This window comes from Petromyzon marinus, chromosome 24 (assembly GCF_048934315.1).
Source record: "Petromyzon marinus isolate PM22_M1 ecotype Great Lakes invasive population chromosome 24, UKy_Petmar_22M1.pri1.0, whole genome shotgun sequence".
NCBI classification, from domain to species: domain Eukaryota; kingdom Metazoa; phylum Chordata; class Hyperoartia; order Petromyzontiformes; family Petromyzontidae; genus Petromyzon; species Petromyzon marinus.
The window spans coordinates 7,047,888-7,063,084 of NC_133690.1; positions in this window are offsets into that span (position 1 = coordinate 7,047,888).

Genomic DNA, 15,197 nt, shown 5'->3' on the forward strand with positions numbered 1-15,197 from the left:
ACCCTCACCCAGAACTCACACAGCCAGCTCCAAACCCTCACCCAGAACTCACACAGCCAGCCTCAAACACTCACCCAGAACTCACACAGCCAGCTCCAAACCCTCACCCAGAACTCACACAACCAGCCCCAAACAGTCACCCAGAACTCACACAGCCAGCCCCAAACACTCACCCAGAACTCACACAGCCAGCTCCAAACCCTCACCCAGAACTCACACAGCCAGCCCCAAACACTCACCCAGAACTCACACAATCAGCCCCAAACACTCACCTAGAACTCACACAGCCAGCCCCAAAATCCTCACCTAAAACTCACTCAGCCAGCCCCAAACACTCACCCAGAACTCACACAGATAGCGACAAACCCTCACCCAGAACTCACACAGCCAGCCCCAAACACTGACCCAGAACTCACACAGCCAGCCCCAAACACTCACCCAGAACTCAAACCGCCAGCCCCAATCCCTCACCCAGAACTCACACAGCCAGCCCCAATCCCTCACCCAGAACTCACACATCCAGCCCCAAACACTCACACAGAACTCACACAGCCAGCCCCAAACACTCACCCAGAACTCACACAGCCAGCTCCAAACACTCACCCAGAACTCACACAGCCAGCCCCAAAACCTCACCCAGAACTCACACAGCCAGCCCCAAACACTCACCCAGAAACTCACACAGCCAGCCCCAAACACTCACCCAGAACTCACACAGCCAGCCCCAAACACTCTCCCAGAACTCACATGGCCAGCACAAAATACTCACCCAGAACTCACACAGCCACCCCCAAACACTCACCCAGAACTCACACAACCAGCCCCAAACACTCACCCAGAACTCACACGGCCAGCACCAAACACTCACCCAGAACTCACACAGCCAACAACAAACCCTCACCCAGAACTCACACAGCCAGCCCCAAACACTCACCAGAACTCACACAGCCAGCCCCAAACACTCACCCAGAACTCACACGGCCAGCACCAAACACTCACCCAGAACTCACACAGCAAGCCCCAAACCCTCACCCAGAACTCACACAGCCAGCCCCAAACACTCACCCAGAAATAACACAGCCAGCCCCAAACACTCACCCAGAACTCACACGGCCAGCACCAAACACTCACCCAGAACTCACACAGCCAGCCCCAAATACTTACCCAGAACTCACACAGCCAGCCCCAAACACTCACCCAGAACTCACACGGCCAGCCCCAAATCCTCACCTAGAACTCACACAGCGAGCCCCAAACACTCACCCAGACCTCACACAGCCAGCCCCAAACACTCACCCAGAACTCACACAGCCAGCCCCAGCACTCACCCAGAACTCACACAGCCAGCCCCAAACACTCACCCAGAACTCACACAGCCAGCTCCAAACCGTCACCCAGAACTCACACAGCCAGCCTCAAACACTCACCCAGAACTCACACAGCCAGCCCCAAACACTCACCCAGAAATCACACAGCCAGCCCCAAACTCTCACCTAGAACTCACACAGCCAGCCCCAAACACTCATCCAGAACTCACACAGCCAGCCCCAAACACTCACCCAGAACTCACACAGCCAGCTCCAAACACTCACCCAGAACTCACACAGACAGCCCCAAAACCTCACCCAGAACTCACACAGCCAGCCCCAAACACTCACCCAGAAACTCAAACAGCCAGCCGCAAACACTCACCCAGAACTCACACAGCCAGCCCCAAACACTCTCCCAGAACTCACATGGCCAGCACAAAATACTCACCCAGAACTCACACAGCCACCCCCAAACACTCACCCAGAACTCACACAACCAGCCCCAAACACTCACCCAGAACTCACACGGCCAGCACCAAACACTCACCCAGAACTCACACAGCCAACAACAAACCCTCACCCAGAACTCACACAGCCAGCCCCAAACACTCACCCAGAACTCACACAGCTAGCCCCAAACACTCACCCAGAACTCACACGGCCAGCACCAAACACTCACCCAGAACTCACACAGCAAGCCCCAAACCCTCACCCAGAACTCACACAGCCAGCCCCAAACACTCACCCAGAAATAACACAGCCAGTCCCAAACACTCACCCAGAACTCACACGGCCAGCATCAAACACTCACCCAGAACTCACACAGCCAGCCCCAAATACTTACCCAGAACTCACACAGCCAGCCCCAAACACTCACCCAGAACGCACACGGCCAGCCCTATTCTCTCACCCAGAACTCATACAGCCATCTCCAAACCCTCACCCAGAACTCACACAGCCAGCCCCAAACACTCACCCAGAACTCACACAGCCAGCCCCAAACCCTCACCCAGAACTCACACAGCCAGCCCCAAATCCTCACCTAGAACTCACACAGCGAGCCCCAAACACTCAACCAGAACTCACACAGCCAGCCCCAAACACTCAACCAGAACTCACACAGCCAGCCCCAAACACTCACCCAGAACTCACACAGCCAGCCCCAGCACTCACCCAGAACTCACACAGCCAGCCCCAAACACTCACCCAGAACTCACACAGCCAGCTCCAAACCCTCACCCAGAACTCACACAGCCAGCCCCAAACACTCACCCAGAACGCATACGGCCAGCCCTAATCTCTCACCCAGAACTCATACAGCCATCTCCAAACCCTCACCCAGAACTCACACAGCCAGCCCCAAACACTCACCTAGAACTCACACAACCAGCCCCAAACAGTCACCCAGAACTCACACAGCCAGCCCCAAACCCACACCCAGAACTCACACAGCCAGCCCCAAACCCTCATTCAGCACTCACACAGCCAGCCCCAAACACTCACCCAGAACTCACACAGCCAGCTCCAAACCCTCACCCAGAACTCACACAGCCAGCCCCAAACACTCACCCAGAACGCATACGGCCAGCCCTAATCTCTCACCCAGAACTCATACAGCCATCTCCAAACCCTCACCCAGAACTCACACAGCCAGCCCCAAACACTCACCTAGAACTCACACAACCAGCCCCAAACAGTCACCCAGAACTCACACAGCCAGCCCCAAACCCACACCCAGAACTCACACAGCCAGCCCCAAACCCTCATTCAGCACTCACACAGCCAGCCCCAAACACTCACCCAGAACTCACACAGCCAGCTCCAAACCCTCACCCAGAACTCACACAGCCAGCCCCAAACACTCACCCAGAACTCACACAGCCAGCCCCAAACACTCACCCAGAACTCACACAGCCAGCCCCAAACACTCACCGAGAACTTACACAGCCAGCCCCAAACACTCACCCAGAACTCACACAGCCAGCCCCAGCACTCACCCAGAACTCACACAGCCAGCCCTAAACAGTCACCCAGAACTCACACAGCCAGCCCCAAACACTCACCCAGAACTCACACGGCCAGCCCCAAATCCTCACCTAGAACTCACACAGCGAGCCCCAAACACTCACCCAGACCTCACACAGCCAGCCCCAAACACTCACCCAGAACTCACACAGCCAGCCCCAGCACTCACCCAGAACTCACACAGCCAGCCCCAAACACTCACCCAGAACTCACACAGCCAGCTCCAAACCGTCACCCAGAACTCACACAGCCAGCCTCAAACACTCACCCAGAACTCACACAGCCAGCCCCAAACACTCACCCAGAAATCACACAGCCAGCCCCAAACTCTCACCTAGAACTCACACAGCCAGCCCCAAACACTCATCCAGAACTCACACAGCCAGCCCCAAACACTCACCCAGAACTCACACAGCCAGCTCCAAACACTCACCCAGAACTCACACAGACAGCCCCAAAACCTCACCCAGAACTCACACAGCCAGCCCCAAACACTCACCCAGAAACTCAAACAGCCAGCCGCAAACACTCACCCAGAACTCACACAGCCAGCCCCAAACACTCTCCCAGAACTCACATGGCCAGCACAAAATACTCACCCAGAACTCACACAGCCACCCCCAAACACTCACCCAGAACTCACACAACCAGCCCCAAACACTCACCCAGAACTCACACGGCCAGCACCAAACACTCACCCAGAACTCACACAGCCAACAACAAACCCTCACCCAGAACTCACACAGCCAGCCCCAAACACTCACCCAGAACTCACACAGCTAGCCCCAAACACTCACCCAGAACTCACACGGCCAGCACCAAACACTCACCCAGAACTCACACAGCAAGCCCCAAACCCTCACCCAGAACTCACACAGCCAGCCCCAAACACTCACCCAGAAATAACACAGCCAGTCCCAAACACTCACCCAGAACTCACACGGCCAGCATCAAACACTCACCCAGAACTCACACAGCCAGCCCCAAATACTTACCCAGAACTCACACAGCCAGCCCCAAACACTCACCCAGAACGCACACGGCCAGCCCTATTCTCTCACCCAGAACTCATACAGCCATCTCCAAACCCTCACCCAGAACTCACACAGCCAGCCCCAAACACTCACCCAGAACTCACACAGCCAGCCCCAAACCCTCACCCAGAACTCACACAGCCAGCCCCAAATCCTCACCTAGAACTCACACAGCGAGCCCCAAACACTCAACCAGAACTCACACAGCCAGCCCCAAACACTCAACCAGAACTCACACAGCCAGCCCCAAACACTCACCCAGAACTCACACAGCCAGCCCCAGCACTCACCCAGAACTCACACAGCCAGCCCCAAACACTCACCCAGAACTCACACAGCCAGCTCCAAACCCTCACCCAGAACTCACACAGCCAGCCCCAAACACTCACCCAGAACGCATACGGCCAGCCCTAATCTCTCACCCAGAACTCATACAGCCATCTCCAAACCCTCACCCAGAACTCACACAGCCAGCCCCAAACACTCACCTAGAACTCACACAACCAGCCCCAAACAGTCACCCAGAACTCACACAGCCAGCCCCAAACCCACACCCAGAACTCACACAGCCAGCCCCAAACCCTCATTCAGCACTCACACAGCCAGCCCCAAACACTCACCCAGAACTCACACAGCCAGCTCCAAACCCTCACCCAGAACTCACACAGCCAGCCCCAAACACTCACCCAGAACGCATACGGCCAGCCCTAATCTCTCACCCAGAACTCATACAGCCATCTCCAAACCCTCACCCAGAACTCACACAGCCAGCCCCAAACACTCACCTAGAACTCACACAACCAGCCCCAAACAGTCACCCAGAACTCACACAGCCAGCCCCAAACCCACACCCAGAACTCACACAGCCAGCCCCAAACCCTCATTCAGCACTCACACAGCCAGCCCCAAACACTCACCCAGAACTCACACAGCCAGCTCCAAACCCTCACCCAGAACTCACACAGCCAGCCCCAAACACTCACCCAGAACTCACACAGCCAGCCCCAAACACTCACCCAGAACTCACACAGCCAGCCCCAAACACTCACCGAGAACTTACACAGCCAGCCCCAAACACTCACCCAGAACTCACACAGCCAGCCCCAGCACTCACCCAGAACTCACACAGCCAGCCCTAAACAGTCACCCAGAACTCACACAGCCAGCCCCAAACACTCACCCAGAACTCACACAACCAGCCCCAAACACTCAACCAGAACTCACACAGAAAGCCCCAAACACTCTCCCAGAACTCACATGGCCAGCACCAAACACTCACCCAGAACTCACACAGCCACCCCGAAACACTCACCCAGAACTCACACAGCCAGCCCCAAACACTCACCCAGAACTCACACGGCCAGCACCAAACACTCACCCAGAACTCACACAGATAGCGACAAACCCTCACCTAGAACTCACACAGCCAGCCCCAAACACTGATCCAGAACTCACACAGCCAGCCCCAAACACTCACCCAGAACTCAAACCGCCAGCCCCAATCCCTCACCCAGAACTCACACAGCCAGCCCCAATCCCTCACCCAGAACTCACACATCCAGCCCCAAACACTCACACAGAACTCACACAGCCAGCCCCAAACACTCACCCAGAACTCACACAGCCAGCTCCAAACACTCACCCAGAACTCACACAGCCAGCCCCAAAACCTCACCCAGAACTCACACAGCCAGCCCCAAACACTCACCCAGAAACTCACACAGCCAGCCCCAAACACTCACCCAGAACTCACACAGCCAGCCCCAAACACTCTCCCAGAACTCACATGGCCAGCACAAAATACTCACCCAGAACTCACACAGCCACCCCCAAACACTCACCCAGAACTCACACAACCAGCCCCAAACACTCACCCAGAACTCACACGGCCAGCACCAAACACTCACCCAGAACTCACACAGCCAACAACAAACCCTCACCCAGAACTCACACAGCCAGCCCCAAACACTCATCCAGAACTCACACAGCCAGCCCCAAACACTCACCCAGAACTCACACAGCCACCCCGAAACACTCACCCAGAACTCACACAGCCAGCCCCAAACACTCACCCAGAACTCACACGGCCAGCACCAAACACTCACCCAGAACTCACACAGATAGCGACAAACCCTCACCCAGAACTCACACAGCCAGCCCCAAACACTGACCCAGAACTCACACAGCCAGCCCCAAACACTCACCCAGAAACTCACACAGCCAGCCCCAGACACTCACCCAGAACTCACACAGCCAGCCCCAAACACTCTCCCAGAACTCACATGGCCAGCACAAAATACTCACCCAGAACTCACACAGCCACCCCCAAACACTCACCCAGAACTCACACAACCAGCCCCAAACACTCACCCAGAACTCACACGGCCAGCACCAAACACTCACCCAGAACTCACACAGCCAACAACAAACCCTCACCCAGAACTCACACAGCCAGCCCCAAACACTCACCCAGAACTCACACAGCCAGCCCCAAACACTCACCCAGAACTCACACGGCCAGCACCAAACACTCACCCAGAACTCACACAGCAAGCCCCAAACCCTCACCCAGAACTCACACAGCCAGCCCCAAACACTCACCCAGAAATAACACAGCCAGCCCCAAACACTCACCCAGAACTCACACAGCCAGCCCCAAATACTTACCCAGAACTCACACAGCCAGCCCCAAACACTTACCCAGAACGCACACGGCCAGCCCTAATCTCTCACCCAGAACTCATACAGCCATCTCCAAACCCTCACCCAGAACTCACACAGCCAGCCCCAAACACTCACCCAGAACTCACACAGCCAGCCCCAAACCCTCACCCAGAACTCACACAGCCAGCCCCAAATCCTCACCTAGAACTCACACAGCGAGCCCCAAACACTCACCCAGAACTCACACAGCCAGCCCCAAACACTCACCCAGAACTCACACAGCCAGCCCCAGCACTCACCCAGAACTCACACAGCCAGCCCCAAACACTCACCCAGAACTCACACAGCCAGCTCCAAACCCTCACCCAGAACTCACACAGCCAGCCTCAAACACTCACCCAGAACTCACACAGCCAGCCCCAAACACTCACCCAGAAATCACACAGCCAGCCCCAAACTCTCACCTAGAACTCACACAGCCAGCCCCAAACACTCATCCAGAACTCACACAGCCAGCCCCAAACACTCACCCAGAACTCACACAGCCAGCCCCAAGCACTCACCCAGAACTCACACAGGCACCCCCAAACACTCACCCAGAACTCACACAGCCAGCCCCATACCCTCACCCAGAACTCACACAGCAAGCCCCAAACCCTCACCCAGAACTCACACAGCCAGCCCCAAACACTCACCCAGGACTCACACAGCCAGCCCAAAACCCTAACCCAGCATTCACACAGCCAGCCCCAAACACTCACCCAGAACTCACACAGCCAGCCCCAAACCCTCACCCAGAACTCACACAGCCAGCTCCAAACCCTCACCCAGCACTCACACAGCCAGCCCCAAACACTCACCCAGAACTCACACAGAAAGCCCCAAACACTCTCCCAGAACTTACATGGCCAGCACCAAACACTCACCCAGAACTCACACAGCCACCCCGAAACACTCACCCAGAACTCACACAGCCAGCCCCAAACACTCACCCAGAACTCACACGGCCAGCACCAAACACTCACCCAGAACTCACACAGCCAGCCCCAAAACCTCACCCAGAACTCACACAGCCAGCCCCAAACACTCACCCAGAAACTCAAACAGCCAGCCCCAAACACTCACCCAGAACTCACACAGCCAGCCCTAAACACTCTCCCAGAACTCACATGGCCAGCACAAAATACTCACCCAGAACTCACACAGCCACACCCAAACACTCACCCAGAACTCACACAACCAGCCCCAAACACTCACCCAGAACTCACACGGCCAGCACCAAACACTCACCCAGAACTCACACAGCCAACAACAAACCCTCACCCAGAACTCACACAGCCAGCCCCAAACACTCACCCAGAACTCACACAGCCAGCCCCAAACACTCACCCAGAACTCACACGGCCAGCACCAAACACTCACCCAGAACTCACACAGATAGCGACAAACCCTCACCCAGAACTCACACAGCCAGCCCCAAACACTGACCCAGAACTCACACAGCCAGCCCCAAACACTCACCCAGAACTCAAACCGCCAGCCCCAATCCCTCACCCAGAACTCACACAGCCAGCCCCAATCCCTCACCCAGAACTCACACATCCAGCCCCAAACACTCACACAGAACTCACACAGCCAGCCCCAAACACTCACCCAGAACTCACACAGCCAGCTCCAAACACTCACCCAGAACTCACACAGCCAGCCCCAAAACGACACCCAGAACTCACACAGCCAGCCCCAAACACTCACCCAGAAACTCACACAGCCAGCCCCAAACACTCACCCAGAACTCACACAGCCAGCCCCAAACACTCTCCCAGAACTCACATGGCCAGCACAAAATACTCACCCAGAACTCACACAGCCACCCCCAAACACTCACCCAGAACTCACACAACCAGCCCCAAACACTCACCCAGAACTCACACGGCCAGCACCAAACACTCACCCAGAACTCACAGAGCCAGCCCCAAACACTCACCCAGAACTCACACAGCCACCCCGAAACACTCACCCAGAACTCACACAGCCAGCCCCAAACACTCACCCAGAACTCACACGGCCAGCACCAAACACTCACCCAGAACTCACACAGATAGCGACAAACCCTCACCCAGAACTCACACAGCCAGCCCCAAACACTGACCCAGAACTCACACAGCCAGCCCCAAACACTCACCCAGAACTCAAACCGCCAGCCCCAATCCCTCACCCAGAACTCACACAGCCAGCCCCAATCCCTCACCCAGAACTCACACATCCAGCCCCAAACACTCACACAGAACTCACACAGCCAGCCCCAAACACTCACCCAGAACTCACACAGCCAGCCCCAAACACTCACCCAGAACTCACACAGCCAGCCCCAAACACTCACCCAGAACTCACACGGCCAGCACCAAACACTCACCCAGAACTCACACAGATAGCGACAAACCCTCACCCAGAACTCACACAGCCAGCCCCAAACACTGACCCAGAACTCACACAGCCAGCCCCAAACACTCACCCAGAACTCAAACCGCCAGCCCCAATCCCTCACCCAGAACTCACACAGCCAGCCCCAATCCCTCACCCAGAACTCACACATCCAGCCCCAAACACTCACACAGAACTCACACAGCCAGCCCCAAACACTCACCCAGAACTCACACAGCCAGCTCCAAACACTCACCCAGAACTCACACAGCCAGCCCCAAAACGACACCCAGAACTCACACAGCCAGCCCCAAACACTCACCCAGAAACTCACACAGCCAGCCCCAAACACTCACCCAGAACTCACACAGCCAGCCCCAAACACTCTCCCAGAACTCACATGGCCAGCACAAAATACTCACCCAGAACTCACACAGCCACCCCCAAACACTCACCCAGAACTCACACAACCAGCCCCAAACACTCACCCAGAACTCACACGGCCAGCACCAAACACTCACCCAGAACTCACACAGCCAGCCCCAAACACTCACCCAGAACTCACACAGCCACCCCGAAACACTAACCCAGAACTCACACAGCCAGCCCCAAACACTCACCCAGAACTCACACAGCCAGCCCCAGCACTCACCCAGAACTCACACAGCCAGCCCCAAACACTCACCCAGAACTCACACAGCCAGCTCCAAACCCTCACCCAGAACTCACACAGCCAGCCCCAAACACTCACCCAGAACGCACACGGCCAGCCCTAATCTCTCACCCAGAACTCATACAGCCATCTCCAAACCCTCACCCAGAACTCACACAGCCAGCCCCAAACACTCACCCAGAACTCACACAACCAGCCCCAAACAGTCACCCAGAACTCACACAGCCAGCCCCAAACCCACACCCAGAACTCACACAGCCAGCCCCAAACCCTCATTCAGCACTCACACAGCCAGCCCCAAACCCTCACCCAGAACTCACACAGCCAGCTCCAAACCCTCACCCAGAACTCACACAGCCAGCCTCAAACACTCACCCAGAACTCACACAGCCAGCTCCAAACCCTCACCCAGAACTCACACAACCAGCCCCAAACAGTCACCCAGAACTCACACAGCCAGCCCCAAACACTCACCCAGAACTCACACAGCCAGCTCCAAACCCTCACCCAGAACTCACACAGCCAGCCCCAAACACTCACCCAGAACTCACACAATCAGCCCCAAACACTCACCTAGAACTCACACAGCCAGCCCCAAAATCCTCACCTAAAACTCACTCAGCCAGCCCCAAACACTCACCCAGAACTCACACAGATAGCGACAAACCCTCACCCAGAACTCACACAGCCAGCCCCAAACACTGACCCAGAACTCACACAGCCAGCCCCAAACACTCACCCAGAACTCAAACCGCCAGCCCCAATCCCTCACCCAGAACTCACACAGCCAGCCCCAATCCCTCACCCAGAACTCACACATCCAGCCCCAAACACTCACACAGAACTCACACAGCCAGCCCCAAACACTCACCCAGAACTCACACAGCCAGCTCCAAACACTCACCCAGAACTCACACAGCCAGCCCCAAAACCTCACCCAGAACTCACACAGCCAGCCCCAAACACTCACCCAGAAACTCACACAGCCAGCCCCAAACACTCACCCAGAACTCACACAGCCAGCCCCAAACACTCTCCCAGAACTCACATGGCCAGCACAAAATACTCACCCAGAACTCACACAGCCACCCCCAAACACTCACCCAGAACTCACACAACCAGCCCCAAACACTCACCCAGAACTCACACGGCCAGCACCAAACACTCACCCAGAACTCACACAGCCAACAACAAACCCTCACCCAGAACTCACACAGCCAGCCCCAAACACTCACCAGAACTCACACAGCCAGCCCCAAACACTCACCCAGAACTCACACGGCCAGCACCAAACACTCACCCAGAACTCACACAGCAAGCCCCAAACCCTCACCCAGAACTCACACAGCCAGCCCCAAACACTCACCCAGAAATAACACAGCCAGCCCCAAACACTCACCCAGAACTCACACGGCCAGCACCAAACACTCACCCAGAACTCACACAGCCAGCCCCAAATACTTACCCAGAACTCACACAGCCAGCCCCAAACACTCACCCAGAACTCACACGGCCAGCCCCAAATCCTCACCTAGAACTCACACAGCGAGCCCCAAACACTCACCCAGAACTCACACAGCCAGCCCCAAACACTCACCCAGAACTCACACAGCCAGCCCCAGCACTCACCCAGAACTCACACAGCCAGCCCCAAACACTCACCCAGAACTCACACAGCCAGCTCCAAACCCTCACCCAGAACTCACACAGCCAGCCCCAAACACTCACCCAGAACGCACACGGCCAGCCCTAATCTCTCACCCAGAACTCATACAGCCATCTCCAAACCCTCACCCAGAACTCACACAGCCAGCCCCAAACACTCACCCAGAACTCACACAACCAGCCCCAAACAGTCACCCAGAACTCACACAGCCAGCCCCAAACCCACACCCAGAACTCACACAGCCAGCCCCAAACCCTCATTCAGCACTCACACAGCCAGCCCCAAACCCTCACCCAGAACTCACACAGCCAGCTCCAAACCCTCACCCAGAACTCACACAGCCAGCCTCAAACACTCACCCAGAACTCACACAGCCAGCTCCAAACCCTCACCCAGAACTCACACAACCAGCCCCAAACAGTCACCCAGAACTCACACAGCCAGCCCCAAACACTCACCCAGAACTCACACAGCCAGCTCCAAACCCTCACCCAGAACTCACACAGCCAGCCCCAAACACTCACCCAGAACTCACACAATCAGCCCCAAACACTCACCTAGAACTCACACAGCCAGCCCCAAAATCCTCACCTAAAACTCACTCAGCCAGCCCCAAACACTCACCCAGAACTCACACAGATAGCGACAAACCCTCACCCAGAACTCACACAGCCAGCCCCAAACACTGACCCAGAACTCACACAGCCAGCCCCAAACACTCACCCAGAACTCAAACCGCCAGCCCCAATCCCTCACCCAGAACTCACACAGCCAGCCCCAATCCCTCACCCAGAACTCACACATCCAGCCCCAAACACTCTCCCAGAACTCACATGGCCAGCACAAAATACTCACCCAGAACTCACACAGCCACCCCCAAACACTCACCCAGAACTCACACAACCAGCCCCAAACACTCACCCAGAACTCACACGGCCAGCACCAAACACTCACCCAGAACTCACACAGCCAACAACAAACCCTCACCCAGAACTCACACAGCCAGCCCCAAACACTCACCAGAACTCACACAGCCAGCCCCAAACACTCACCCAGAACTCACACGGCCAGCACCAAACACTCACCCAGAACTCACACAGCAAGCCCCAAACCCTCACCCAGAACTCACACAGCCAGCCCCAAACACTCACCCAGAAATAACACAGCCAGCCCCAAACACTCACCGAGAACTCACACGGCCAGCACCAAACACTCACCCAGAACTCACACAGCCAGCCCCAAATACTTACCCAGAACTCACACAGCCAGCCCCAAACACTCACCCAGAACTCACACGGCCAGCCCCAAATCCTCACCTAGAACTCACACAGCGAGCCCCAAACACTCACCCAGAACTCACACAGCCAGCCCCAAACACTCACCCAGAACTCACACAGCCAGCCCCAGCACTCACCCAGAACTCACACAGCCAGCCCCAAACACTCACCCAGAACTCACACAGCCAGCTCCAAACCGTCACCCAGAACTCACACAGCCAGCCTCAAACACTCACCCAGAACTCACACAGCCAGCCCCAAACACTCACCCAGAAATCACACAGCCAGCCCCAAACTCTCACCTAGAACTCACACAGCCAGCCCCAAACACTCATCCAGAACTCACACAGCCAGCCCCAAACACTCACCCAGAACTCACACAGCCAGCTCCAAACACTCACCCAGAACTCACACAGACAGCCCCAAAACCTCACCCAGAACTCACACAGCCAGCCCCAAACACTCACCCAGAAACTCAAACAGCCAGCCGCAAACACTCACCCAGAACTCACACAGCCAGCCCCAAACACTCTCCCAGAACTCACATGGCCAGCACAAAATACTCACCCAGAACTCACACAGCCACCCCCAAACACTCACCCAGAACTCACACAACCAGCCCCAAACACTCACCCAGAACTCACACGGCCAGCACCAAACACTCACCCAGAACTCACACAGCCAACAACAAACCCTCACCCAGAACTCACACAGCCAGCCCCAAACACTCACCCAGAACTCACACAGCTAGCCCCAAACACTCACCCAGAACTCACACGGCCAGCACCAAACACTCACCCAGAACTCACACAGCAAGCCCCAAACCCTCACCCAGAACTCACACAGCCAGCCCCAAACACTCACCCAGAAATAACACAGCCAGTCCCAAACACTCACCCAGAACTCACACGGCCAGCACCAAACACTCACCCAGAACTCACACAGCCAGCCCCAAATACTTACCCAGAACTCACACAGCCAGCCCCAAACACTCACCCAGAACGCACACGGCCAGCCCTATTCTCTCACCCAGAACTCATACAGCCATCTCCAAACCCTCACCGAGAACTCACACAGCCAGCCCCAAACACTCACCCAGAACTCACACAGCCAGCCCCAAACCCTCACCCAGAACTCACACAGCCAGCCCCAAATCCTCACCTAGAACTCACACAGCGAGCCCCAAACACTCAACCAGAACTCACACAGCCAGCCCCAAACACTCACCCAGAACTCACACAGCCAGCCCCAGCACTCACCCAGAACTCACACAGCCAGCCCCAAACACTCACCCAGAACTCACACAGCCAGCTCCAAACCCTCACCCAGAACTCACACAGCCAGCCCCAAACACTCACCCAGAACGCATACGGCCAGCCCTAATCTCTCACCCAGAACTCATACAGCCATCTCCAAACCCTCACCCAGAACTCACACAGCCAGCCCCAAACACTCACCTAGAACTCACACAACCAGCCCCAAACCCTCACCCAGAACTCACACAGCCAGCTCCAAACCCTCACCCAGAACTCACACAGCCAGCTCCAAACCCTCACCCAGAACTCACACAGCCAGCCTCAAACACTCACCCAGAACTCACACAGCCAGCTCCAAACCCTCACCCAGAACTCACACAACCAGCCCCAAACAGTCACCCAGAACTCACACAGCCAGCCCCAAACACTCACCCAGAACTCACACAGCCAGCTCCAAACAGTCACCCAGAACTCACACAGCCAGCCCCAAACACTCACCCAGAACTCACACAATCAGCCCCAAACACTCACCCAGAACTCACACAGCCAGCCGCAAATCCTCACCTAAAACTCACTCAGCCAGCCCCAAACACTCACCCAGAACTCACACAGCCAGCCCCAAACACTCACCCAGAACTCACACAGCCAGCCCCAAACACTCACCGAGAACTTACACAGCCAGCCCCAAACACTCACCCAGAACTCACACAGCCAGCCCCAGCACTCACCCAGAACTCACACAGCCAGCCCTAAACAGTCACCCAGAACTCACACAGCCAGCCCCAAACACTCACCCAGAACTCACACAGCCACCCCGAAACACTCACCCAGAACTCACACAGCCAGCCCCAAACACTCACCCAGAACTCAC